General features: G+C 47.1%; 1 pseudogene; it reads left to right on the top strand.

The window, feature by feature from the left end:
• The window catches only part of LOC123369024, a 31,945-nt pseudogene extending 10,782 nt beyond the window's left edge, over positions 1–21,163 (top strand).
• Positions 21,164–26,922: the final 5,759 nt, after the last annotated feature.

Here is a 26,922-nt window from a genome sequence, read left to right as displayed (position 1 = left end):
CCTTAAATCGTCTCCTGGGGACAGTGGGGTGATTGTTGAATGTGCAGAGATTTGGGACATTAGGGTAAGTGACCTAGTGACTTTCATTTCCTGCTAGCTGAGAACTTGTAAGCATCTCACGTATGGCCCCCTAGTAGCCTGTCTAAACTACGGCTCTGTGCGAGTACTACAAATGCTACAGTTCTTACTTAGGGCTTAATGTGCAGTGAGCGGGGGAGCCGTGCACCAACTGGCTGTGTGGGGCCTGCTGCCAAGCACTGAATTTCCTTAGCACACTTTGACCCTCCCACTTGAGATCGTCCCGTTATTTATTTTAATGTATTTCCAGTGTGGTACATGTTTTGTCCTTTACTGAACAAAAGTTAATCACACTTGCTCGGGTTTTGCTTTTCATTTCATCCCCACCTCTGTCTGTTCTGTCCCTCTCTCAGCACCTGCCCAGCTTGCGTACTTCTCAGCCATCTGACCCCCCACCCACCCCACTCCACAGGGCCACCCAGAGGATTCAGGGGGCCTGGGGCAAAGCAATTTCAGGGGCCCCTTCCAAAAAAAAAGTTGCAATACTATAGTATCATGTATTTGGAAATGTAAAAAATAACCAGTGAAATACATTCAAAAATTATTTTTTTAATAATTTGAAAATACACCTCTACCTCGATATAACGCTGTCCTGGGAAGCCATTACAGGTGAAACCACATTATATCGAACTTGCTTTGATCCACTGGAATGCGCAGCCCCACCCCCCGGAGCACTGCTTTACTGTGTTATATCCGAATTCGTGTTATATTGGGTCACGTTATATTGGGGTAGAGGTGTACATGAAATACATGATTTAAAAACATTAAATGATTTAATGGTATGTATACATTTGCAATTACATAATGGGCTGTTGCTGGGTGATGGTGATGGTTGGTGCCAATGGGCTGTCGCTGCCTGGGGGTGGTGCTGCTGTTGCCCAGGGCTGGGTGGGGAGCTGGGCTCTGGGTCGGGGGGTGCCCAGCTCAGAGGGGCTGGGCTCAGAGCTGTGGAGGGAAAGGGTCAGGGGGTCCCCAGCTCTGAGGGGCTGTGCTCAGAGCTGGAGCACAGGGCTGCGGGGGGATGGGGTCAGGGGTGCCTGGCTCAGAGGGGCTGGGCTCAGAGCTGGGGGTCAGGGCTGTGGGGGGGTGGTCAGGGGGGTGTCCGTCTCAGAGGGGCTGGGCTCGGAGCTGGGGGGGTCAGGAGGGTGTCTGGCTCAGAGGGGCTGGGCTCAGAGCTGGGGGTCAGGGCTGTGGGAGGGGGTCAGGATGGTTTCCGGCTCAGAGGGACTGGGCTCGGAGCTGGGGGTCAGGGCTGTGGGAGGGGATCAGGAGGGTGTCCAGCTCATAGGGTCTGGGCTCGGAGCTGGGGGTCAGGGCTGTGGGAGGGGGTCAGAAGGGTGTCCAGCACAGAGGGCCTGGGTTCGGAGCTGGGGGTCAGGGCTGTGGGAGGGGGTCAGAAGGGTGTCCGGCACAGAGGGGCTTACCATGCTGTTTACTCCCGCCTCCCCCATCTCCTACAGCCTCAGCATGCGCCGCATCCAGGAGCTGCCCTGGCCCCTGGCCAGCGCTGCAGCAGCCTGGCTCTGTCGGGATCTGAGCTCGCACCCCCTCCCCCTTACCACACGGCTCTGAGCGGGAGGCACTCAGCTCCTGCCCCCTTACCATGCAGCTCCAAGTGGGAGGAGTTCAGGCCTGATCCACGCTGCTTTAGCTCTGTCCAGGGCCACTCCTGGACGTGGCTCGCTGAGGTGCCGGGGGATGGGGGAAGGCGGAGGTGGAGGCGGAGGTGGAGGTTTGCGGGGAGCCTCCGACATTCTCGTGGGAGCCCCTGCGCGGCCCGGGGCCTGGGGCAAATTGCCCCACTTTCCTCCCCCTCCCCACCCCAGGCAGCCCTGCCATTCCTCTGAACATCCTACAGTGTTCCAAGGGAACAGTGACCTAGGCGAAGACAAGGCACTACAAGTGAGCATAACAAACAGATTGTGAGTAGGGGAACAGGAAGGGAATGGGGTGGGAAAGAGAGGAGAAGGATAAATTACAGTCACAATTATTAATCAATCATGTCCATATTTTTCATGTTTCTGAAGGTAAGGTAAACAAGTATTTTGTAGGAAGAGTATATTGTTTTCTAGGCAAAAAACTGTAAATCATCAAGATTATTCTTTTATGAATTCTGGTGTGAGAATGCTGCTAGAATCTGATCCTGTAATACCATCTCCATGTGATTAGTCTCCAGGAAGTCAAGGGGACACTGCTTTACTTAGTAATTAATTATTTAGTAGTAAGGACTACTTGCGTGAGGCAGGATCAGGCCCCTGAAGTATTGTTAAACTGTCCTGTCTCCCTAGTGTAACTGTACTGTGAAGTTTTATCCATAGTTTTCAGTCCTCCAGAATTAAATTTTAGGCACCCTAGAAGTAGAAGCAGGCTCCTGCTCTCTGATAGGTTTGAGGTGGGTGCATCAAAAGAAATGTCTGGGGGTCAGGCTGCCTCAGCTGTAAACCTCTGGATTGACCAGATGGTCTGACCCTCTCCAGACCAGATCACATGCCTCACTCATACTGTGACTACATTGCCTCAACATGCTCATAATCTGCTTGCAGCTCTGCATTCATATAACGACAATAATCAAATCAAATCTCATACTGCAGGGGGCAGGAAGGAATTTTTTCTCAATGCACAACTGATCTGGCGTAGTCTGGAATTTTTCTGCCTTCCTCTGTAGCATCAGAGATTACGCACAGCTGGAGATGGGACACTGGATGGAGTGGGCCACTGCTCTGAGGTGGTACAGATAATTCATCTGTCTAAGATGCCTGGCTGGAGTGTCTTACTCACACGCTCAGGCATACACTGATCTCCAGATTTGGGCTCGGGAAGGAATTTCCCTCATGTCAGATTGGCAGGGAATTGGGCAGGGAAGGGAAGTTGTCATCTTCTGCAGTTTCGGGCTCAGATCACCTGTTGATATTATCTGGGCGTATCTCACCAAATCACTTCCCTGCCTTTGCAGGGGCCTCAGCCATTGGTGGCACCTCAGTCTCTCCTGTTCTCTGCTACTGGTGCACGACAGTTTAGTTTCCTGAGGACTGAAATGTTTTGGACTAACTAAAGTCTTTGGATTTAATATGGGGTGACCTGGTGCTACGTAGTGGTTTGTGATCTACGGGAGGTCAGACTAGATGATCTGGTGGTCCCCTCTGGCCTTAAACTCTATGAAATGATGAAAGTCCTCAACTGGAATCCATCATCAAGTGTTTATTCTTCAAGTAAGCACATGTGCGTTCCACTTTGTTTCAAAGAAGAAGAAGAAATAGTTACTAACCTGTTCTGTAACTGTTCTGCCAGATGTGTTGCATGTGTCTATTTCACATCCCACCCTCCTATCCCTCCATATCGAGTCTTTTTGGCTAGAAGGAACTGAGAAGGGTTGGCGGCAGCTCCAGCCTTTATACCGTCACATGGCAGCGCATGCCAATGGAGGACACATGAACCATCTCTGCTGATGGAAAAATCTCTGAGAATGGTGCACTGGGCTTGCAAATGTTTCTAAAGTGGAAAGGGCACATGTGATACATCTTGAAGAAGAACTGTTATAGAACCATTAGTAGCATGAACGGCAGATATAATAGACCAGGAGAGGCTACACCTCCCTAAACCCAGGCCGTCACCCCGCCCATGCTGTGCCCCGAGGCCCCGCCCTTGCTCCACCTCTCCCCCGAAGCCAGTGTGGGCTTGGCTCGGGCCACGGGCCTGGAGTTTGGTGCCTGGGCTGGCCAGCGTCTTGGGACCCAGGCAGAGGGGTATGGGGGGTGCCCTCAAGCTGCAATGGGGGCCTCAGGGCTACTCTGGCTCTGGTGAGGTGGGGTAGGCGTGGGCCTCAGGTGGGGCAGGGGGCTAGCCTCTTCAAATGGACGGTTCACCCACCATGCATGGTTAGTAACTGTTTCATACAGTGCAAAGGTAACTTTGATCTGTTCATTTCTTCTCTTCAGCTTGTCCAGCTGCAAACTCTCATCTGCTTTCCCTGAGAACCTCTCCCCTAAGATGCTCTTTACAAACGAGTCCCTGGAAAAGCTGGACCTGAGTGCTAACACACTGGGAGACTCAGGACTGAAACATCTGTGTGAGGGACTGAAACATCCACACTGTAACCTGCAGACATTGCTGTAAGTAACCCAGCGCTGTATTTTGTTAGTACGTGACTTTTTCACTAATCTCTGTGTTGTTTCACCCACCTGCTTTGTCCTAGCTTTTAGCCAAACAGCTGTTTGAGGCAGAGATTGTCATATTTTTGTACAGCGTCTGGGACACTGGGGCCTCAACCTGCTTGAAACCTCTACATGTTACGGCAATGCAACAATTTATTAATCAGTAATAAATACCATGTGCTGAGATCCATCCAGTCTTGCAAACTCAGCAGGAGAAGGATGTGTCAACCCATGCAGGGCAGGAAGTGGTGTTGATGGATCCTTCACTGAGCATCTGTGGCGGGAGCCCAGCCACTGTGCTGACGTCCTTCAGTTCTGCCACCATTTTAGCCATGCGGCTCGACTTCTCCATTCTCATTTAATCCCATAACCACAAACTTAGGCACCTTGTAACCCTTCCTTAAAATCCAGTGTGACCTGCCTCCTCCCTCTTCCTGCTAGTCCCCAGCTCACTCTCCACCTTACCAAGACAGACACATTCCCACAAGGGTGTACACAGTCATACAGGTATAAATGTGCTTGATACTAGGACTGTCGATTAATCGCAGTTAACTCACGTGATTAACTCAAAACAATTAACCATGTTTAAAAATTAATCTCTGTTTTAATCAAACTGTTAAACAATAGAATACCAATTGACATTTATTAAATATTTTGGATGCTTTTCTACATTTTCAAATATGTTGATTTCAATTAGAATACAGAATGCAAAGTGTACAGTGCTCGCTTTATATTATTATTATTATTACAAATATTTGCACTGTAAAAATGATTTAAAAAATAGTAGTTTGCAATTCACCTCATACAAGTATTGTAGTGCAATCTCTTTATTGTGAAGGTAAAACTTACAAATGTAGATATTAACAATATAAAACTTTAGAGCCTACAAGTCTCCTCAGTCCCACTTCTTGTTCAGCCAATCGCTCAGAGAAACAAGTTTGTTTACATTTATGGGAGATAATGCTGCCCACGTTTTATTTACAATGTCACCTGAAAGTGAGAACAGACGTTTGCATGCACTTTTGTAGCTGGCACTGCAAAGTATTTACATGCCCGATGTGCTAAACATTCGTATGCCCCTTCATGTTTTGGCTACCATTCCAGAGGACATGCTTCGATGCTGATGACACTCATTAAAAATAATGCATTAATTAAATTTGTGACTGAACTCCTTGAGGGAGAATTATATATCCCCTGCTCTGTGTTTTACCCACATTCTGCTGTATATTTGGTATTATAGCAGTCTTGGATGATGAGCCAGACATTATCTGAAATATTTTGAAAATCTTCTTGCATTGTGCACACATACAATCTGAGTCAGGAATTCATCATGTAATTAATTTTAATAATTAAAATGCATTGGATGACATGCATACAGGCTTTATAGACATCTAAACTACCAAGTTACCAGAAAAAAAGAAGTGTCACTGCACTAAGTGAAGTGAATACTGACACCTTTATGGAAGGAGATGGTAATTGTTCTCTCTGTTCACTTTGCAGGTTGTGGCAGTGCCATCTCACAGCTGCTTGCTGTGGGGATCTCTCTGCTGCACTCAGTACAAACCAGTCCCTGACTGAGCTGGAGCTGAGTGGGAATGAACTGGGAGATTCAGGAATTAAACTTCTGTGTGACGGGCTGAAACATCCCAGCTGTAAACTGCAGAAATTAGTGTAAGTCATTGCTGGGTTCCTTGATACTTTCCTTGTTAGACCAGCCTTTGCAAAAGTGCTGAATTTTGCATTGAGAATATTTTGAGGTCCTTTTTTCACTTATGAAATCACCTGCATTTCCAGGAGCAACTGGATATACAATCATTACATTGTGTTCACGGACATTTGGTAAATGTGGGTTTTGTACTTTACATCTTTTGGTTGTACACAAACATTCATAATAGCCAGATGAAAATTCATTTTCTACTGGTCCAAGTCTCAAATATTGGGACTGTCCCTATAAAATCAGGACATCTGGCCACCTTACTGTTTGTTCACTGTGCCCATCTCCATCTCTGCAGGGTTTGGAATTGCCATCTGACTGATGCTTGCTGTGGAGATCTCTCCTCTCTGCTCAGCACAAACCGGTCCCTGAGAGAGTTGAACCTGAGTGGTAATAAGCTGAGTTATTCAGGAGTGAAGCTTCTGTGTGAAGGACTGAAACATCCAAACTGCAAGTTAGAGAAGCTTGAGTAAGTGACTTCTGGTTTCTGTAGGAAAAGAATCCGTCACAGTGTGTGCTGGGCTTCCAATCACCTAGCTGTGTATGGACTGCATGGACCAATGAGGTGAATTGGGCTGATCTGTACGGGCTGAGGGTGGGAGTGTGTTCTGTGCCTCCAGGAGGCGCTGCGCGTACAAATGCAACCCAGGGAGGGGGCCAAAGTGGCTTTAATCTTCCTTTGATCCATTCTGACTCCAGGCTGGTCAAGGCCCTAAACAGCCAACAGTGTAACTTAGGCAACCTGCCTCCTCCAACCTCCTACACTGGGGCTTGCACAGAGCAGCCTGTGACTGTCTGGCACAATGCTAGTACTGGGGAAATTTCCCTCCCCACACCGGCTAAGGGGCTGTTGCTTCTCTGTATGCTGCTGTGGCAGTGTGCAGGGGCTGTAGAAGGAGGGAGAATTCTCTCCCATGTGTGTGTGATTTTCAGGGCAGGGACAGTGTCTCCAAAGTGTTTGTACAGCAGTTAGTAGAGCTGGTCTGGAAGTTCCCACTGATATATTTTTTGATAGAAAATTTTGGTTTCTTCAGAATTGAAATATTCCATGGGAAAATATTGATTTTTGTGAAGCTCTTTCAACTTATTTTCAACTTTATTTTATTTTATTTTTTGGTTAGGAAACATTGTATTTCAGGTCAGTTTGACATTAATCATTGTGTCTGTGTGAACTGCCGCAGTGCCCCATGGGAACTGTAGTTTGGGTCCTTCATCCCCCTCATTCTCATTTATCGGCTGCATTCCCCTTCCAGCATATGTCCCCCATGATGGGCCTGCACTGCAGAGCTCAGTCACAGGAAGTGACTGTGGTGCATCATGGGAGACAGTCAGGCCCTGGTGCCCACACCAGTGGGGCAAAGGGAGGCAGGAGGTATTCCAAGAAACACAGCAGCAGCTCCAGTGGGCAAGTTTCCTGCTTAACAAGTAGAAGTCAGCAGCAGAACTGAAATTAGGGTTGGTTGACATGTATTTTATCAAAAATTCATTTGACAGAAAATTGAGTTTAGAACTAAATGGAAATTTTCACATACAATATCTTCTTTCTCATCAAATTCTCAGCCTTCCTTCAGGAAACAGAACACTGAAAACTCAAAAACTTTCAGCTGAAATCCAAAATATATATTTTTTTCAGGGTTTCTTCCCCCAACTTAACTGGTGAACGTTTTGGGGATGAGGGGATGGAGGGAGGGAAACATTTTCTAACCAGCTCTAGTTGAAATATTCTCTCTTGATTTGTAGAATTTTGGTCAATAATTAACTAGTGAACCCTTTACAAAACAATTTAAAAAAACTATTTATCTGGATTTCTAAACTATTCACCAATGTTTGCGGTCTTGCTTCTCATGGGTCATTGCTATACAAAGGCGCAATTGGGTTACCCTTCTCCCCACCCTGCCAATGAGTACTGTGCACAGTAGCAATGCTATTTCCGTCCTAATACCAAACCAATCAGTCATTGCTAAATCTATTAGGAACTCATTTATGTCTGTCTGTCATATCTGATGATGATGTCACAGCATTCCATGTGTACTCACGTGGCTGTATAGCCTGACCCATGAGAAGCAAGACTGCAAACATGTGACACACAAACATGCAGGTTCCCATGGAGGACTTTACATGATGCTTGGCCCTTTTTTTCAGTCAGTTTTTCTTGTCCGTCTTCCTCAATCTGTTCACAACCGTTACTGACAGTAGCGCTCCATTCATGTCTGTCCTTGGCTGTGTGTTCAAAGTTATCAACATTTATGCCACATAAGGTGAGATTCTGCTTAAGGGTGTCTTTGAAACATTTTCTTTGACTCTCCCTCCTGAGCTTTCTGAGTTTCAGCTCCCTCCATAGGGAACTTTCTTTGGAAGTCCATCATTGCCGGTTATGATAACACGACCTGTCCATCTAAGCTGAGCTTGGCTGATCATTGCCTCATTGGTGGTTTTTGCTTTTTCAAGGATGTTAATGTTTGAGACTTTGTCTTGCCATTGACCTTCTGAATGGAGTGGAGAGAGCACATGTGGAATTTTCAAAGCTGATTAATGTGTCTGTGGTAAGCTGTCCATGTTTCACACCCATATGAAAGGGACGCTGTCTCTGCTGCATTATATATAAGGTTTAGATTCTGGTTTGGGTATTTTAAGTAAAAGTGAGAGAGAGGTCACAGGCAATAAACAAAAATTCACAGAAGCTTGCAACCTGTCCCTCAAATTTTACTAAAAATACCCTGGGGGGAGGGAGGGGAATAACAGCGGGAGTACTGTAGTGGGAGTGACTGGGGGCTGCTGCTCTGGCAGCTCCAGGGCCAGCCACCGGCCAGCTATTCTGGGGGCCCCAGGACTGGCCAATGGCCAGCTGCTTCAGGGGACTGCGGGCCAACCTGATGCTATGGGGAGCCTGGGACCAGTCACTGCTCCGGTGGCCCTGGGGACTGGCTGTGTCAGCTGCTCCAGCCCTGCTGACACAACCCCCCCCAGCCACCACTTCAGCCCTGAGTCTGCTGCTCCAGCAGGCCCCGGGGATGACAGCTGCTTCAGCCGTACCGCTGAGGAAGTCACGGAGGTCTGGGAAAGTCACAGGATCCATGGCCTCAGTAGCAGAATCATACTCTTAATTGTATATAATCAGTTCTGTTGACAGTTTGATGTGCTGGTTGAGTATCCAATGTTGAAGTCTTCTGAAGGCCTGGTTTGCCTTTTGTATTTCTTGTAATTAAGTGCTGAAGGGTGGAATGTTGTTGCTTCGATGCTGTCAAGGCAGCTAAGCTGCTCCAGCTGCTCAGTGCTTCTGTCCTAGGAGCTCTGATGTTATCCGCACTAGCAGAGAGTGCAGGCTACTAATTCAGCAGACCTCAGTGTTACTCAGAGAGAAGGACCACAGGCATGGTTGAGTGACAAAGGCACTTGGTCAGGTTTATTGCCTTCAAGGCACAGTCCTAAAAACTGGCACAACTTGCACAAGTACCTTAACACATGAGTGTGCTGTGGCAAGGAGCAGCTGAGTCAGCAATGGGAGTCTCTGCTGTCCCCTTGGCCACACAAAGGGTTAAAGTGAGGTACCCAGACATTTATAGACTGAGACAAACAACTGGGATACACAACTTACGTACGTAACCTCCCCTTGTACCTTATTCCTGATATCTCAGACAAAACATCCCTATTCATTATTCTGTCAAAACATCTTATCTTGCGCTAGGTATATTTGTAATGGCCTTCTGGAATGTATTTATGTAAATATCTAGGGCCTAGCTTTTCTTAGGCGGGCCTATGCTTTGGCAATGCTAGCAGCAACTTTGCCAAGTTTATGTACTAATCAGTGAACTTTGCTTTACTACGTGACCTGATACTGATTCACAGCTGTGACGAAGTGGGACTGTTCTTAATGTTTCCTCTGAATACAGTGTGGGTGCCTCAGTTTCTGGCCAACACTCTGTCTCTGTGGCAACTAATGGCCCGGGCCCTTCCCCCCTGCAAGGGGATGCTAAAGATGTGGGAGAACAAAGAGATCAGGTGACCTCCTGGCCTGGGAAAGAGACAAAGGCCAGAAAGGAGGGGCAGGAGGGGGTTTCAGTTGGGAGCTGGCTGGGGATGAGGAGTGAGTGCAGACAGGGTTGTCTGCCTTGCTGGGCACCAGAATGGACCTGCCTGAGGGGTCCGGTTCTCTGTACCTACTAGCTCTGTTTTAGAATAATAGAATCATAGAATATCAGGGTTGGAAGGGACCTCAGGAGATCATCTAGTCCAACCCCCTGCTCAAAGCAGGACCAATTCCCAACTAAATCATCCCAGCCAGGGCTTCGTCAAGCCTGACCTTAAAAACCTCTAAGGAAGGACATTCTACCACCTCCCTAGGTAACCCATTCCAGTGCTTTACCACTCTCTGAGTGAAAAAGTTTTTCCTAATATCCAACCTAAACCTCCCCCACTGCAAGTTGAGACCCTTACTCCTTGTTCTGTCATCTGCTACCACTGAGAGCAGTCTAGATCCATCCTCTTTGGAACCCCCTTTCAGGTAGTTGAAAGCAGCTATCAAATCCCCCCTCATTCTTCTCTTCCGCAGACTAAACAATCCCAGTTCCCTCAGCCTCTCCTCATAAGTCATGTGCTCCAGCCCCCTAATCATTTTTTTTGCCCTCTGCTGGACTCTTTCCAATTTTTCCACATCCTTCTTGTAGAGTGGGGCCCAAAACTGGACACAGTACTCCAGATGAGGCCTTACCAATGTCGAATAGAGGGGAATGATCACATCCCTCGATCTGCTTGCAATGCCCCATACTTATACAGCCCAAAATGCTGTTATCCTTCTTGGCAACAAGGGCACGCTGTTGACTCATATCCAGCTTCTCGTCCACTGTAACCTGTAGGTTCTTTTCTGCAGAACTGCTTCCTAGCCACTCGGTCCCTAGTCTGTAGCAGTGCATGGGATTCTTCCATCCTAAGTGCAGGACTCTGCACTTGTCCTTGTTGAACCTCATCAGGTTTCTTTTGGCCCAGTCCTCTAATTTGTCTAGGTCTCTCTGTATCCTATCCCTACCCTCCAGCGTTATCTACCACTCCTCCCAGTTTAGTGTCATCTGCAAACTTGCTGAGAGTGCAGTTCACGCCATCTTCCAGATCATTAATGAAGATATTGAACAAAACCAGCCCCAGGACCTACCCTTGGGGCACTCCACTTGAAACCGGCTGCCAACTAGACATGGAGCCGTTGATCACTACCTGTTGAGCCCGACGATCTAGCCAGCTTTCTATCCACCTTATAGTCTTTTCATCCAGCCCATACTTCTTTAACTTGCTGGCAAGAATACTGTGGGAGACCGTATCAAAAGCTTTGCTAAAGTCAAGGAATAACACATCCACTGCTTTCCCTTCATCCACAGACCCAGTTATCTCCTCATAGAAGGCAATTAGGTTAGTCAGGCATGACTTGCCCTTGGTGAATCCGTGCTGACTGTTCCTGATCACTTTCCTCTCCTCTAAGTGCTTCAGAATTGATTCCTTGGGGACCTGCTCCATGATTTTTCTAGGGACTGAGGTGAGGCTGACTGGCCTGTAGTTCCCCGGATCCTCCTCCTTCCCTTTTTTAAAGATGGGTCCAGTCATCCGGAACTGCCTCCGTTCGCCATGAGTTTTCAAAGATAATGGCCAATGGCTCTGCAATCACATCCGCCAACTCCTTTAGCACCCTTGGAGGCAGCGCTTCCGGCCCCATGGACTTGTGCTCGTCCAGTTTTTCTAAATAGTCCCGAACCACTTCTTTCTCCACAGAGGGCTGGTCACCTTCTCCCCATACTTTGCTGCCCAGTGCAGCAGTCTGGGAGCTGACCTTGTTTGTGAAGAGAGAGGCAAAAAAAGCATTGAGTACATTAGCTTTTTCCACATCCTCTGTCACTAGTTTGCCTCCCTCATTCAGTAAGGGGCCCACACTTTCCTTGACTTTCTTCTTGTTGCTAACATACTTGAAGAAACCCTTCTTGTTACTCTTAACATCTCTTGCTAGCTGCAACTCCAAGTGTGATTTGGCCTTCCTGATTTCACTCCTGCATGCCTGAGCAATATTTTTATACTCCTCCCTGGTCATTTGTCCAAGCTTCCACTTCTTGTAAGCTTCTTTTTTGCGTTTAAGATCAGCAAGGATTTCACTGTTAAGCCAAGCTGCTCGCCTGCCATATTTACTATTCTTCCTACACATCGGGATGGTTTTTTCCTGCAACCTCAATAAGGATTCTTTAAAAAACAGCCAGCTCTCCTGGATTCCTTTCCCCCTCATGTTATTTTCCCAGGGGATCCTGCCCATCAGCTCCCTGAAGGAGTCGAAGTCTGCTTTTCTGAAGTCCAGGGTCCGTATTCTGCTGCTCTCCTTTTTTCCCTGTGTCAGGATCCTGAACTCGACCATCTCATGGTCACTGCCTCCCAGGTTCCCATCCACTTTTACTTCCCCTACTAACTCTTCTCTGTTTGTGAGCAGCAGGTCAAGAAGAGCTCTGCCCCTAGTTGGTTCCTCCAGCACTTGGACCAGGAAATTGTCCCCTACACTTTCCAAAAACTTCCTGGATTGTCTGTGCACTGCTGTATTGCTCTCCCAGCAGATATCAGGGTGATTAAAGTCTCCCGTGAGAACCAGGGCCTGCGATCTAGTAACTTCTGCTAGTTGCCGGAAGAAATCCTCGTCCACCTCATCCCCCTGGTCTGGTGGTCTATAGTAGACTCCCAGTTCCTGTCATCTAATAGTACTTTGGAACTATTTCCAAAGTAGACCGTGTTCCTGTCATCTAATAAACCTCTGTTTTACTGGCTGGCTAAGCGTCACATCTTACTGTGAAGTGGCGGTGTGTGCATGACCCTCTGGCTTCCCCAGGACCCCGCCTGGGCAGACTCGCTGTGGGAAGCGCATGGAGGGGCATATGCTGAATGCTCCAAGGAGAGACCCAGGAGATGAAGCCATGTGAGCTTCTTGCCCTGAAGACAGTCTGCTCCAAGGGCGAGGAGGCTCCCCAAAGTTCTGACTGGCTTTGTGGGGAGCAGTTCCAAAGCATCGCCCGGGGACTCCGTGACAACAGCCTCTGGGTCAGGCCTCAGATCTTGCACCAGGCTCTCTCTGACTATTACAGTTGCCTCTGAGAACCTATCAAGGATAAGCTGTAGGTCATGTTTAACTCTGATTAAATAGAGCACATCTGGAAAAAGGCTCCATGCATAAGTTTCTCAAGAACGTTTGTCTTTGCAGTAACCCTTTGGAGACTGAAGAGTTTTCCATTCAATTTGTACCTAGTGTAGACGCTCTTTTGAAGGTTGTCAGTTGCATAAGTCAGAATAGTTGCAAATGAGAGACCCAAAAGGGCTGGTGCCAGCTTTCAGCCTTGTTTCACCTCATTAGATATGGGAAATGGTTTAGAGAAGCCACCATCAGAGAGTACTTGACCAGTCATGTCTTCATGGAATTGACATGATATTAATGAATTTGGTGGGGTAGCCAAACTTTTCTAGAATTTTCCAGAGGCCATTTCTGATCACAGTTTTTAAAGATCAATGATGACAGCATACAGTTCCGTGTCTTGCTGAATGCATTTTTCTGGAATCTGTTTCACAAAAGTAAATAATTTCTGTGGTGCTCCAACTTGATCTAAATTCACATTGGGTCTCTGGTAGAAACTTCTCTGATACCGTTCTGACAAGCCAATTGAGCAAAATGTGGACTAGGATTTTGCCACCTATAGATAGCAGGGAGATACCCTGATAATTACCACAGTCAGATTTGTTCCCTTCATTTTTGCATAGTGTAATTATAACAACTTTGAAGTCCTGAGGAATTTCCTCAGCTTCCCAGATATCCTTAATGATTTTGTGTAGAAACACATGAGGGCGTGGTGGTTCCCAGCTGTCATTTGAAGGCTTTGGCTTGGGCCCATGGCTGTCTGTGTGGTAAATACAATTCCATTTCTACATTTAATACTGATTATGGGGAATGGTCTTGAAATTGGTGCTGGCCCACAGACCATTGCTGGAAGCCCTTAGTCAGCACCTCCCAATCCCCCTCTCCTTGCTGATGGGCTCCTCTGTGGCTCCCCTCCCTCTCATTCTCCCCAATTCTCTTCCATGAACCCACAGTTGCTCTACCTGTGTTGTTCTCCATAATGTCTTGACTCCTTGTTCATCTGTGATTGTCTAGTATCTTTTGTGCCTTGATAATCAATGTGCAGTCGGGGGTTTCTGGGTGTGGAGCATCTTATCTAACTAATGCCTGGCCAGGAGCTGAGGGTGTGAACCTCCACCTTATGAGTTAGTTCCATGTCTCTTGTGATGAGACCAGTTCCTGTCTGGGAATGTGTGAACCCTGCTAGGGCTTTGAAAATTTAGAATGAGCCGTTGTGCCTTTAACCACACCCTGTTCTCTCCTTTTGTTCCATACTCACCCGAGACCTCGATGTATGACTAACGCCCCCTCTTCTTTTAAATAACACTCTGAGCTTCCAGAGGAACAAAAAGGAAACCCTTGTAGCTGCCCAGCCTGCCAGGTTTGGCTGCACAGGCTTTGGAAAATGTCGTCTCTTAGTGCTTCAATTACCTCATCTGTGCTACCTCACGGGTGTGTTGTGAGACTAAATTCATTCATGTTTGTACAGTAAGTCTAGAAGGTAAATCGAAAAGCAAAGTAGTGGTTTGATTCTTCCTATAAGCACCAAAGATCTCTCCAAGTCCCTCCATTTCCTGATAGAAATTCTTCCTGTCGGCCCCTGGATATTTAACAACCTTTTTGACCATTCATTCTCTGCAGTGATCCAGGTCCCCACTGCAGTGAATGTCTTACATCTCCTCTTCCCTTGTGGGTTGGTTAGGTACATTCAGCTGCATGATGTGTGTTAGAGGGAGTTTAAGATGCCTGCAGACAAAACTCCACAGGTTGATAGTTGTTTGTCATGGTTAATTTTTGTTTTCACAGTTTGTCAGAAATCCACATAGACAAAAAAACAACCGAAGACTTGGAAATTTTGCAGAAGTTAAAACCTGGTTTGTCGATTGTGCATAATGCAGCATCCAGACATCAGAACGCAGGTACAAGGACGAGGAGGATGGCATGTCTTCTATCTCAGTGTCATACATTCATCTGTAGACTAACGTCTCAGAGTTCAGAAGTGATGTGGAATATTTTTGTGATGCACTGTCGGGAGGTTGGACTTGGTCTGCTATTAAGCATTGCTGCATATTGGCTTCTCTGGTTGATACAAGGCCGTATAGAGGAATAACAAATCTTGAAACAGTTTTTGACTCCCTTAAAGGAATCTTAATGGTGTAAAAGATTTTAAGGGGGAATTGATTTCCCTTTTAAAGCTGGGGTGTTAAACTCCTGACCCATGTCATGTATTTTTATTGCTGCATCACATACTCAGATTCTATGGTATCTTAGATTTTCTTTATTGACTTTTTAAAAACAACTTTTTCTTTATAATTATGAGGCTAAGAATGTACTGTATGTGAAATGAATGTCACTGAAGCAGCAATGTCTGGCTGAGTCTGCAGATAGCCTGAGGACCCTGGGAGGTGTGAACACTAATGCTCCCTTAAGTAATCTCTCGGGGTGTTAGTTCTAAATCCCCAATTCAATGTCAATGTGGACAGGGCTGGGGCGGTACAGCTGTGCCAGAGGAGCTGCCGGAGTGGGGTTCTGCTCCTTTCGCCACTGCAGTTCCCGGGCTGCTCCACACTGGCAGCTCCTCCAGTGCGGCTGTACCGACCCCAGCTCCACCTCCAGCACTGTCCTCCGGTGGGGCTGCGGTACAGACCCCAGACAGGAGATGCAGGCATGCAGCTGTGTGGAAGGGCTGGGGGCAGTACAGCCGTGCCGGAGGAGCACCAGCATGGGCAGCTCCTCCTGTGTCTTTCCGGTACGCTGTACTGGCTATAAATAGGTTACTGGTTCGTGGTGTATCTAACCGGACCGCCCTACTTGCACCACTGAAAGCAGGCTTATACGTGTGGCAGGATGGGAGTGTGACATCCCCCCAGGGCACAATCTGGAACTGTGGGACCACTGAGTCCCCTTAAACTCTTTAACCTGCTCTATTTCTTGTCATGCTGTGCTAGTGATAAGCCGCAAACCCCTCCAGGTGCTGTGATCACTCAGCCGTCAACATGTGGACATCAACACCCAGCTGAGTTGCATGAATTTTCTCTAAGCCACTCATGAATTATACATAGAGAGATCCCAGCCAATCTCTCCAGCCCCCCAAGCCTTATACCCCAGTGATATACCATCTTATACTGCTCAAGACCTTCTCTTGAACAGTGCAAGCACATTAATTAGTTCACCACTTCATTAAAGGAAAGTGGACATGTACCAGCCTTTGTAATCTGAACAGATTCCCCAAGTGCTTTAGACAAACCCATTGGTAAGGCTAAAACATTAAAAAAAGTTTATTAACTGCAGAAAGAAAGATTTTAAGTGTTTATAAGAGTTAGACACAGAGGTCAAAGTTGGTTACATAAGAAATAAAAATAGAATTGCAGTCTAAATTCTAAACATTACTAAACTAAACAAGATTTGAAGCAAACAGCTTTTCTCACCTCACTGGCTGTTCCCGGCAGTTTACAATTCTTAATACACAGGCTGAATTCTCTTCTCAGCCTGGGACCAATCTCCCCAGTTCAAAGTCTTTGTCTTCCAAACAATCTCCCAGGTGTTGACATGGGGGAGGAGCGAGGCCAAGTGGTGATGTCATTGACCTTCATTTATACTTTCTCTCAAGTTCTAGAAAGATCCATGCTGTGACGTGGGGGTTAAGGCAGCCCCCATTGCGTATGTGCCATCCCTGAGGAGTCTCTGGGAGCGTGGATTCTTCTTGATGGGCCATCAACTCCCATCTGGCCAATCTAGATGTAAATCTGTCTTGTCAGTGTTAGTTGCTCCATTGTTGCCACTGGCAGGTTAGCTGTGGGCATTTTCCACTTACCACATATTTCAGTAACAAACCTACAGCAATACTTCCTAACTTCACATACAAATTTCATAGATGACGTGTACGAGGGGCATGCGGGGTTAAGTGCCCCTCAGATTTCTGCTTGTTGTGCTGGGGAGGTAGGGAGAGGGGCTCTGCCTGCCCCCCAGCATGCTTGGCACCTGGCAGTGGGGACAGCAGGGAGTGGAAGGGGCAGGACCAGCCACTTCTCATGCCAGCCGCTCCAATGCTCTGTGCTTCCCGCCTGGGCCTGATTGCTGGGAATAGGGGCTGAGCGAGCCAGAGGTCTCTCTGCCTCCCAGCACTTTTCTGGATCACTCACTCTCTGTAGAGCTGGCCTGAGCCCTTCTGTCTCCTGTGCCCTCTGCTTGGAGCTGGCTCTCACTCTCAGGCTGTGGAGAAATTCAGCCCAAATCTACCCACCTTGGTAGCTCCATTTCCCCCATCATCACACAGCCATGAATGGATTTAGCCTAGGAGGCAGGGTCAGTATTATCCCCATTTGGCAGGTGGGATATAGGGCACACAGAGGTGAAGTGACTTTCCCAAGGCTAAGCAGGGAGTCTGTGGCAGAGGACTGGAGAAGTGAAACAAGTGCCGGTCTTTAAAAGGGAACAAAGATAACCCATGGAACTATAGACCATTCAGCCTTATATCAGTACCTCAAAAGATACTGGAACAAATTATTAAATAACCAATAGGTAAGCATCTGAGAGATAATAGGGTAATAACTGATAGCCAACATGGATTTGTCAAGCAAAAATCATGCCAAACCAACCTAATTTCCTTCTTTGACTGGCCTAGGGAATAGGGGAGAAGCAGTAGACATGATATATCTTGATTTTAGTAAGGCTTTTGACTCAGTCCCACATGATATTCACATAAGCAAACTACAGAATACTGGTCTAGATGAAATCACTAAAAGGTGGGTGCATAACTGGTTTAAAGACTGCATTCAAAGTCTCATTCAAAGAGTAGTTATCAATTGTTTGCTGTCAAATGGGAAGGGCATTCTAGTGGGGTCCCACAGGCATAAGTCCTGGATCTAGTAGTATTCAATATTTTCAGTATGACTTGGATAATGGAATGGAGAGTATGTTTATAAAATGTGCAGATGACACCAAGCTGGGTGGGGCTGCCAGCACACTGGAGGACAGAGTTAGAATTCAAAACTACCTTGGCAAATTGAAGAACTGGGCTGAATTCATTAAGATGAAATTCAGTAAAGATAAGTCCAAAGTTCTTCACTTAGGAAGGAAAAAAAGTCAAATGCACAGCTACAAAATGGGGAATAACTGGCTAGGTGGCAGTAGAGTTCTGGTGGTTACAGTGGATCACAAATTGAATAGGCGTCAACAATGGATGGAGTTGCGAAAAGGTTAATCTCATTCTGGGGTACATTAACAGGAATGTCATATGTAAGATACAGGCGGTGATTGTCCCACTCTGATCGGCACTGGCAAGGCTCCAGCTGGAGCACTGTGTCCAGATCTGGGTGCCATGCTTTAGGAGAGAGGTGGACAAATTGGGGAGAGTCCAGGGGAGAGCAACAAAAATGATAAAAGGTTTAGAAAACCTGAGCAATGAAGGAAGGTTAAAAAAATAGCATGTTTAGTCTTGAGAAAAGAAGACTCCAAACTCTGCTCCCTCCCACATCTTGGCCCCTCCTCTCTGTTCCATGCAGTAAAAATGCCCCTTTCCCATGCCCTCCAAGGAAAGGGAACCCGGAAGCAACATTTGCCGGACCCCTCACCTGTTCCCAGGACACCATCCTATGGCATAACCTGTGAAAGGAGGTTATCTCCAGCCCAGGGGCACAGACACCTAGGCTCTCCACAAACCTGACCAAAGAATAGCTCTGTTCTCTAGCTACTCCTCCCCAATGCCTCCTGGACCTACCTGGAATTTTGGAGGGGAAAGGGAGTGAAAGCCCCCCTAGTTTGTGGAGGAAAGGAATCTAGCTCAGGGTTTGACCCACCTCAACTCAGCCTCATGTGGAGCCTGTTTCTACCCTGGATGATTATTAAACCTCACGTAAAAACAGTCGCCCAAAACATAACCAGAGATATGGTGGACCATGTCTCCTGGGCTGTTCTGGCAAAGGTGGGCAATCTGCCTACATAGCAGGGATCAGGGTTGATGTTTGTTAAAAGGAGGAAGAGAAAGATAAATGTGTCATACCTGCAATGCAAAGGTCCTCTGAAATCCTTCAAACAAGGGCTTTGAGATACAGGGCCAGCCATAAGTGAAAGACCAAGAGAAAGTCTGAAAGATTATCTTTTAATCACCATGGCTTTTGTCTATGCAGGTCTGAAGACTGCACCAAATCCGAGCTGGACTTGTTCCAAATAGCCTCTATGCACACCAACATTGAGAAAAGCATCTACATCAAGGTACTGCCTCTATTGACGATTATAGAGGCTGCCCCCATTGACTTTTTTATAGCAGGGAATGGCATAGATTATATGGGTTAAAACAACACGCTGCTGTACCTGTATTGGAAGATTGTAAAAGATGACAGAACCTCGCTCAACAGAGAGTCTAAGGTGGGCCTCGTGAGTTATCCCATGGTGTCTATTATCAGTCATTTGAATGTCACTCTGTGAGATTGCCTCATAATCCAAAGCAACAGCTGTTATTCTTACAAGGCTTTGATAGAATCGGTGCTCAATTACAGCAACCTGCCCTCACCACACAATTGTCTACTGGCCTGTTTTTCAGACGCTCCCAGACAACACGAAGCAATGGAGCTGTAGGGTAAGAATCAAGGGTTTGTGAGGTGGGCAAACTGATGATCCAGAGCAGGACAATAGGGTTGTTCGGTCACCTACACAGGGACCTGTTTTTTCAAGAGAAACTTTTGTTGTGAAAATTAAGCTGACATAGAGTAACAGCACTTTCTGTTCAATGGGTGATGTGAATGAAGGCTTTAAAGTCTGAATGATCTCAGTCCATTTTTGTGAAGCAAGTATTAGAGCCCCTACAGGCTAAGGTAAATTATTTCCAAAATTGGCCAGTCTCTAAGTCAAAGAAGCAAGTTCAATCCTTCTTGGGCTTGATCGGGTATTACCGACAATTTGTACCACACTACAGCCAAATCGATGCCCCACTGACAGACCTAACCAAAAAGAAACAGCCAAATGCAGTTCAGTGGATTAAAGAATGTCAGAAGGCCTTTAACCAATTTAAAGTGGCCCTTACGTCTGATCCTATGCTAAGAGCCCCAAACTTTGGCCAACCTTTTGTTGTAACCACAGATGCATCCGAGCATGGTTTAGAAGCAGTTTTAATGCAGGAAGGGCCAGATCAACAATTCCATCCTGTCGTGTTTATCTGCAAAAAAACTTTCTGAGAGGGAAAGCCACTGCTCAGTCTCAGAAAAAAAATGTTACGCCATTGTTTATGCTCCGGAGAAGCTAAGCCTATACATTTTGGGACAGTGTTTCCAATTGCAGATCGACCGTGCCACACTGAAGTAGCTTCACACAGTCAAAGAGACTAACAATAAACTTCTTCGGTGGAGTTTAGCTCTTCAAGGCTTTGACATACAACACATTTCAGGAGCCTCTAACAAAGTGGCTGATGCACTCTCCCAGGAAGGTTTCCCAGAATCAGTAGGGTGAAAATGTCCCTGTATTCTAAGACATTTTAGTCCTTAACATGTGGAAAATACTGTTTAGTTCTCCATGTAATTAGTAGAAAAATTAGAGGTGCATATATCTTATTAACTCTGTTTTCCTAAACCTGCAGGAAGAAATCCCAGCCGCTATGGATCCAACCTAAACCAGGCTGGCCAGCACCGGCTGTAATTTATGGGGCATGTGATAAATGGGGGGAGGTGTAGCTCCCTTGTGTAACTCCCCAACCATTCAGTTAGCTGTAAAATCCTCCTTAGTAGCTGTACCCTAACTGCCTTATCTGTAAAGGGTTAAGAGGTAAATTTAAAATGAGTTGGCACCTGACATGGGGAACCAATAGGAAGCTGTACCTTTTCAAATTGGGAAAAACCGCTGGGTGTCTGTGTCTTTGTTCTCTTGGACACAGAGGGACAAGACAGCAAGGTATGCTGTAAAGATCAAGCCAGGTATGAGAAATCAACTATATCATACCTAGAAACTACTCATTTGAAACCTCAGATATGTAAGTAAATTAGGAAATGTTAGAAAGACGCGATCAGGGATTTTTTTTTGTTTGTAGATTCCTCTGTGCTAACCCCAGGTGCTTTTATTTTGATAGTAACCTTTAAACTGAACCCCCAAGAAAGTTATTTTGGTGTTTAATCCCTAACAGCCTGAGTTTTCAGATGTTTTCATTCTTTTTCCAATAAAATTTACCTTTTTTAAGAATCTGATTGGATTTCTGTGTCTTAGGAGGTTTGTGCCCATGTTTTTTAGTTAGATGGTGGCAACAGCTGATTTTTTTTTCTTTTCCTTCTCAGCTCTTCCCCGGGGAGCGGGGGGAGGGGGAGAGTGAAAGGGCTTGAGGGTACCCCATAGGAAGGAATTTCCAAGTGCGCCTTCCTGGGCTCTCAAAGAGGTTCTGCACTTGGGTGGTGGCAGTGTCTACCAATCCAAGGTCAGAGAAAAGCTGTAACCTTGGGAGTTTAACACAAGCCTGGAATATTTTGAATGTATTTTTCTGTACTGGGATGCACAGGTAACCAAGTTCTTTCCTTATGCTCAACCTAGTTTCACAGGACAATGCATCTTTGTACTTTTAAGGTGTTGAAAAAGCACTGGAGGAAGCTCAACACACAATGTTGTAGGTTTCTCTCTCCCCTGGCTCTCCTTCAAGCTATGATAGAAAGACTGGCTGAATAGGCTAAAACAGGGTTCTGGCCATTCAGCTGGGTCTTGAGAAGTTCAATCCATCATAAAAAGTACCTCACATTTGATTTTTTTTGTTTCATTCAAAAAAATTAAAGCTAAATAAACCTGAAGTTAGTCCTCATTTTTCTGCCCCAACTCAAACTAACTTCTCTCCCAAGTGGAAAATGTTGGGTACGCATGGAATGAGTGTGATTCGAGAAGGGAATGAGAACAAAGGCCAATTTCTGTTGACAGTTACACCTTTGTAGCCTTATTGACTTCAGGCCAGGGTCCAGGAGAACAGATTTTTGCACAAGAATCGATTTTGGTCCCTTCTGCTTTTTCACACTTGGTTAAGCAGAATCTCATTCACTTCCCCCCCCTAAACTGAGCACTTTAAGGGAAAATAATAAGCAAGGTCTGCAGACTACTTGATCCTTCATTCTACAAACACCAGACCTGATGGGGTTCACTTCAGTAGCCTTGATTGCACTGTTCTTTTGAAAGGTGGTGATTTTCAATTAAGTCTTTTTGTTCAGAGAGGCAGGGAACACAACAGGGAATAGCTCTCTTTTGTCAACTCCGTCATTCAAAAACTGAAAACCTTTAGATTAAGTTTGTTTAATGTTTGTACACTGATTATGAAGAGCTAACATAGTACAAAAAGGCTAAATATTATGACCTAGGCAACCATCTATAGATCTTTGTCACTTCTAGCTGTTACCTTTTTCTTACAGAAAGCTTAAAACAAAAAAATGCAAACCATAGCTGGTGCACTGCACACAGAACTCCCGCTTACACCTCATGTCATGTCAGAGCTACTGTTCACATAATCTAGGGTACATAGTCCTGCCATGAGTGCAGGGGACCGGACTAGACGACCTCTCGAGGTCCCTTCCAGTCCCATGATTCTATTCTATGATTCTAATAGTGGAAGAGCTTGGTGACAGAATGGCCAGATGTGGGCAATCACTGGAGCTTAACTATATTGTAGCAGGTTGGTCCTCACCACTGGTGGCACCTCTTGCTGGTCCCTCCAAGAATTAGCTCTAATCCAGAACTGGAGAATCCTCCTCTGGCAGTGGCTTGCCTGCCGTTACCTGCCCTTTCCAAGGCTCCACCGCGTTAGGCCCCGCATCTCTCCCAGACCACAGCACCCTTCCCTGTGATACTGTCCTCTACACCCCTAGTCGAGGCCCTGTATCAGCCCTCAGCCTGGGAGTTGGTCAGGCCAGAGCTCCCCTGGTTCCTCCTGACCTTCCCCAGCATTGCTCTGTCCAAGGAACCTTTCCCTGTCTTGGCCTATCCTTCTCTCTCCAAAGCCCTGCAGCTTCTTATTGTGCACAGCCTGACCCTGATTGGATTCCCTCAGTTTCCTTCCAATTGGTTTCTGTCACAGCGCTCTCCCAGGGTTGTTTTTAACCCCATCTACTCCAGTGCAGGGCAACAACCCCATCACACATGCCCTGTCAAGCTCACCACCCCTGGGGGTAAGACGGTCTCCTAGCCTGGGAGACTCGAAGTTGCCGCTTGAACCTCACCCACCTTTCTTTGGTTTCTGCTAACTGAGCATGCAGACCTTCCTTCTCCTCAACAACCTTCTCCATTTCTTCCCTCACCTGCATCAAGTCTCCCTCTGCCCACAGGCAGGCTTGCTCTGTTGCCACTAATTGGGCTCGCGTATCGGACTCTCTCAGTTCCCTGTCACGCAGGGTCTGGGTCCCTACCATAACCTGCTCCACCATGGCGTTAGTCCCGACCTCTCACTGGGACCCTTCTGTCCCATTCCCTTTGTCTGCCACCTCCTGTAGGAGATGACTCCCTGGCAGATCTACTGTCATCACCGTGGTGTCCACCTTGCCCAGTTTTGACCCTTTTGATATCAGTCAGCTCTGTGTTCTCAGGAACCAGGGCGCAGTATCCAGCCTGTCTGACTCATGAATAGCGCTCAACACTTTAAAAGGAAATGTTCCTCTAAAACCCATACAAATAAGCATCCTAAAAAGAAAACGGGGATTGTTAAAAAGCTGAGCGATAAAAAGCTATCCCTCAAAAGAAAAAAAGCTAATTGTAAAACAGGCCAGTGGTTTTATCGGACCTTTGTTGAGCTTTATGAGTTTATCCTGTATAAGCTTTATACAGAGTAAAACAGATTTATTTTGGGTTTGGACCCCATTGGGAACTGCGTACCTGGGTGTTGGAGACAGGAATACTTCTTAAGCTGTTTTCAGTTAAGGCTGGAGCTTTTAGGGGACGTAGTTCAGACCTGGGTCTGTGTTTGCAGCAGGCAAGCGTGTCTGGCTCACAAAAGACTGTTACCAGCTTTGCCTGTTACTTTGGGACATGCTCATTTATTCCTGTTACTCTTTTGGGAGGAGGCCAGGGTGTTCTATAATTCTATCAATGTTCTGCTTGGGTCACTTGTGTTTGTATATGGAGCTCTACTTCTCCCTTCTGCAAGTCCCCTCCCAATGGAGCTATCCTGCAGGACCTTGGTTCCCTCGGGCTGGGTTTCTCCAGCCCCAGAACCGGATGAACACACACACACTCAGTATAAAGCTTATACACGATAAACTCATAAATTGTTCGCCCTCTATAACACTGAGGCCTGGTCTACACTAGGACTTTAATTCGAATTTAGCAGCGTTAATTCAAATTAACCGTGCACCCGTCCACACCAGGAAGCCATTTAATTCGACATAGAGGGCTCTTTAGTTTGAATTCTGTACTCCTCCCCGACGAGGGGAGTAGCGCTAAATTCGACATTGCTATGTCGAATTAGGCTATGTGTGGACAGAAATCGACCTTAGTAGCTCCGGGAGCTATCCCACAGTGCACCACTCTGTTGACGCTCTGGACAGCAGTCTGAGCTTGGATGCTCTGACCAGCCACACAGGAAATGCCCCAGGAAAATTTGAATTCCTTTTCCTGTCTGGCCACTTTGAATCTTATTTCCTGTGTGGACATTGTGGCGAGCTCAGCAGCACTGGCAACGATGCAGAGCTCTCCAGCAGAGGAGTCCATGCAATCTCAGAATAGAAAGAGGGCCCCAGCATGGACTGACCAGGAAGTCTTGGATCTGATTGCTGTGTGGGGCAATGAGTCTGTGCTTTCGGAGCTGCGCTCCAAAAAACGGAATGCAAAGACCTACGAGAAGGTCTCCAAAGCCATGGCACTCAGAGGATACAGCCGGGATGCAATGCAGTGCCGCGTGAAAGTCAAGGAGCTGAGACAAGGCTACCAAAAAATCAAAGCGGCAAACGGACGCTCCGGAGCCCAACCCCAGACATGCCGCTTCTACGAGGCACTGCATGCCATTGTCGGTGGGTCTGCCACAACCGCCCCACCAGTGTCCATGGACTCTGACAATGGGATAATGTCGACGGCCAGTTCCTCGGCGATGTTCGCAGACGGGGAAGATGAGGAAGGAGATGAGGAGGGGGAGGCAGTCGACAGCGCTTACAACGCTGATTTCCCCAACAGCCAGGATCTCTTCATCACCCTCACTGAGATCCCCTACCAACCCTCCCCAGCCGTTACCACGGACCCTGAATCAGGAGAAGGATCAGTCGGTAAGTGCTTTAAACATGTTAACATTTTTTTTTAACAGAACAGGAATATAAACTAGGCGAAAAGAAGGTCTATATATAGGGGGACGGAACAGGCATCCTCTTCGGAGATCTCCAGGAAGCTGTCCTGGAGGTAATCGAAAAGCCTCCACAGGAGGTTCCTGGGGAGAGCTGGCTTATTGGGTGCTCCGTGGTAGGACACTTTTCCGCGCCAGGCTATCATCTGGTACTCCGGGACCATTGCCTTCACGAGCATGGCAGCACAGGCCCCTGGTTTGTGCTGGCTTTCATGCAGCATGCGCTCTCTATCTGTCTCTGAGACCCTCCTCAGGGTGATCTCGCGCGCAGACTCCTGCATTTAATTAGAGTAATTTGTGTACTATTAGTATTGGTAGTGCTTCACTGTTCCTTTGCATAACAAGAAGCGTCACTTTACAGCCACGTGGTGGAGGCTGCAGAGTGGCAGCATACAGGGATCTTTCCCAGGGAACAGCCGCGAGGGGGTGGAACGGGGGCAGAGTTTATGCTTTCAGGATTGCCTGCAGCAAGAGGACAGAGCTATACATTCACTTTTAAGCAGCCAAAAGTCTTTGGCTTACCATGCCTGGCTGCTCCACGGATTCTGCTTTCCTGCCCCGCTTGTCTGATCTGCAGTGCAATACCCCAGGCAATAAAAGTGAATTCAGAAAAATTGAACTTTCCCTGAGTGAGTTCGCATGAGATAGGGTGCTGTGCATGGTCTTGTTCACAGACACTGAGTAGACTGTTTCTTTTTTGAAAAAATGTATCTTTGTAAGGAATTCACTCCCTTTTTCCCATCACACAGCTGCAACTGTATCCCAACCTGCCCCAGCATGCCCCTCACAGACGCTGGCGCAGATTAGGCGGTGTAAGAAAAGGACACGGGACGAGATGTTTGCTGAACTTATGAGCTGCTCCCGAGCCGAGGCGGACCAGCAGAGCCAGTGTAGGGAGAACCTCACTCAGCAGCAGCGCTCACACAGCGAACGGGAGGACAGATGGCGTCAGGAGGACCAGCAGGTGACTCAAACGCTGCTTGGACTAATGAGGGAGCAAACAGACACGCTCAGGCGCCTTGTCGATGTTCTGCAGGACCGCAGGCAGGAGGACAGAGCCCCCCTGCACTGTATCTGCAACCGCCTTCCCGGCCACAATGTCCAATACCCCCCTCACCCAAAATAACAAGAAGGAGGGGCGCCAGGGGACGTGAAAACTGTCACTGCACCCCAGCAGAGTGCTCAATTACCCAAAAGCTCTGTCCATAAATTTTGAAAAGTCCTTCCCTTTCTGGCTCACCCAAGCCCAAATCCCAGTTTCATCCCCCAACTGTGTTGTTGAGTATTAAAAGTAGTTTGCTGTTAATTACTGTTTCCGTCATGTTTCTTTGCAGAAGACTTTGTGTGAAGGGGGGGGGGGGTTGTAATTGCATAGGACATTCACCATTACCAGGGTACAGACATGGGGGCAGGATCAACAGCAGGTCACACACAGAGTGCAGTCACTAGCCACCCTGGTCAGTCTGTGAGGTGTTTTTAATGTTCTGTTCATAGGCGGCAGGTGCCCTGCTCAAGGTATATTTGGAGGTGGGTCTATCCCCCGGCCCTGCCTGGATCGGGCCCTGGCCCCCGTGGGTATCCCCCC

Source organism: Mauremys mutica, chromosome 4, assembly GCF_020497125.1.
Source record: "Mauremys mutica isolate MM-2020 ecotype Southern chromosome 4, ASM2049712v1, whole genome shotgun sequence".
Taxonomy (NCBI): domain Eukaryota; kingdom Metazoa; phylum Chordata; order Testudines; family Geoemydidae; genus Mauremys; species Mauremys mutica.
Note: the sequence above shows the minus strand (reverse complement) of the source record. Positions and strands in the feature narration are given on the sequence as shown.